Here is a 2,574-nt window from a genome sequence, read left to right on the forward strand (position 1 = left end):
ACCTACACTATCCTGGACCTCTACTACTAGTACTACTACTATTACTGCTACTACTACCACTGCTACCAACACTGGCCTCTATGTTGGCCTGGTGTTTGGGTTAATTTTGTGTCTAATGTTTGTGGCAACACTGTTCTTCCTTAGACGGTAAGTTATAAGTGTTGTTGTTGTTGTTGTTGTTGTTGTTGTTGTTGTTGTTGTTGTTGTTGTTCTACTTCCTCCTAGTCCTTATAATCACCATCATTATCTCTACCCCCACAGGAGACAGAGAAGAGGAGGGGGAAGGAGCAGCCTGGAGGAGGAGGAGGAGGAGGAGGAGGAGGGGTTAGAGGCCGCCCCTGCCTCCACCAATGACATGAAATCTGAGGTCAACCATTCCATGACCTATTCCAGCATTACTGACCCTACTACTGGTAAGCTGACTAAATTATTCTCTCCACCAGTGTTTCTTCTTTCCTCCATATCTCCTTCCACAAGTTACCTCCACGTTTCTCCTTCCGCTTGAACCTTCTTTGATCTTTCCTCCATCTCTCCTCCAAGTCAGACTATTCTATCATGCTTACTAACATTGTAATTTTCAATCTGTAGAACACCACCTCTCCTCTTCTAAACCTCATCTTCTTTTCCTCACATAAACTCAGGTGTGTGAGGCAACCGACAGTAGCCCCTTTTCTGTTCCTTCATACTTTCTGTATCTCATTTTTCAATCCAAAGCTGGATGCTGCGTTTATGTGGGCAGCGACTTAACCTGCTCTCGTGCACAGTTTTATCCCTATGTGTAACCAATTTACCCCTCTGTTGGTGAAATCATATACTCATGTACCTGTTTTATGAGGTGATATGATGTGCTTAGTTACCCTTTGGGAATCTATAATTTATACTTTCTAAGGTAAAACCATATGCTGATTTTCCCAATGTTTGTCTTATTCACCCTTTGTGTGAGGTAAAATTTTAGGCTGATTTACCTCTGGTGTACTTAATTTACCCTTCCTAATGAGAAAAATGAAAAATTATTCTGGGGGAATTCAGTGCCTCTCATTATTTGAATTATACATGTAATCATATGCATCATAGAATATAACAAAAATTTACAGAATAATGACCATTCCACACAATAAATTATGTACATACAATAATTACTAAATATAATTTGGTATGAATGGGAGCATAAACCAGGGTGCACATTGTCTTGACCCACCCGCCACCACCATCCCTGATGGTTCTCCCAGGCATATACTGACTCTAATCATTATTATATACATCTTAAAATATTACATGAAAATTTACAGAATACAAAGTAAACCAATATATCCATACAATAACTCCTCCTAGCTTTAAATGTTTTATAAAGATGGCTTACACTGTTCTGATGTCAGTGTGTGCAGGGCAGGCCATATACATGAAATACTTGAAGCCTTTTGCAAATAACTGATTTTGAGGCTTGCCGGCTCGGAAAAAAAAAATCTTAAAGACACATTTTTGCCGTCAGTTGTTGCCTCCCTACTAACACAGAACAGGTCACGTTTTTAACACTGCATAGCTTACCTCTTTATTTAAGCTGTTCAAGTTTTTTTGGCCCATGACATTACAGTAGACAGCGCCTTTGTACTTCCTTTAAATATTATTTTTTCTAAAAAAACATTGCGTTTTTATTTCTTTTGGGTACTCTATTGCAAATACCGAAAAATAATAGTAAAGCGCTTCTAAGGCTTCACTGAACTTTGTTATGTTGTTGTTGAGAACTTTCTCCCCGTTGATGGAGATTTGAAATGACTTTGCCGTCATCACCAAAGTGGGAGTTGGAGACTTGATCATCTGGAGAAAGTTAAGGAATAGTTGTCAAATTTAACTGTTAACCTGTGCTGTCCTTGTTTTCATCACGTAGTTAGATATACAATATGCATACAATCTACTTTTTGGTCCATTATGGCTGTTGCTGTCTGTCTTTCCATTATAATTAACTGTCATTAATACTCAAATATAAATTTTGAGGCCTTAAGTCTCTCCCACAATGTAGAAGCAAAATTTTGACATTTTTTCCGTCTTAATTATATAGTACAGACACAAATTAAACTTAGTTCATTGGTATCCATCATCAGCGTTTCCTCGTCTTCTGTGAAGAGCGATGGAATCAGCTGGACAGCAAATAGTAATCCATGTTGTGAATAATACACAAAACCATAAATAATGCAGTAGTCATAAGGTGAATTATAAGTGAAATAAGAGGCGTGATTTTCAGTAAAAACACATGAATAAGATGCATAGCCTATGCCTCTTATTGCTCTTCTATCCTGTACCTTTCCTTTCTTGCCCTTTCAGAGTGCTGTCCAAATTTTCTAGATATCTGCTGTGAAACTGGTGATAGTTTTTAGACCTTGGTTTTGAAAATTTCATCAAGTGAATGATGGATCCCTGTAATTTATCCCACATTTCACCTGGGGAAGCCACATTCAATGACTTAGCCTCAATTGCTAGCTGAAAACGTTAATATGTTATTAGTACATGTCATTAAAATCACTAAAATATTATATGAATGATTATTTCAAAAATCATTATTTGCAAAAAAATAAAAAT

At 37.3% G+C, this 2,574-nt stretch overlaps 1 protein-coding gene across 2 annotated transcripts in view; it reads left to right on the forward strand.

The window, feature by feature from the left end:
• Positions 1 to 278: 278 nt before the first annotated feature.
• Positions 279 to 2,574, forward strand: part of LOC135096651 (uncharacterized) — a 23,615-nt gene continuing 21,319 nt past the window's right edge. For both annotated transcript variants that reach the window (XM_063998342.1, XM_063998346.1), the window contains exon 1: positions 279 to 413. The gene's annotated coding sequence lies outside the window, so the exon portion shown is untranslated. The remainder of the gene's footprint in view (positions 414 to 2,574) is intronic.

Source organism: Scylla paramamosain, unplaced genomic scaffold (assembly GCF_035594125.1).
Source record: "Scylla paramamosain isolate STU-SP2022 unplaced genomic scaffold, ASM3559412v1 Contig5, whole genome shotgun sequence".
Lineage (NCBI taxonomy): Eukaryota > Metazoa > Arthropoda > Malacostraca > Decapoda > Portunidae > Scylla > Scylla paramamosain.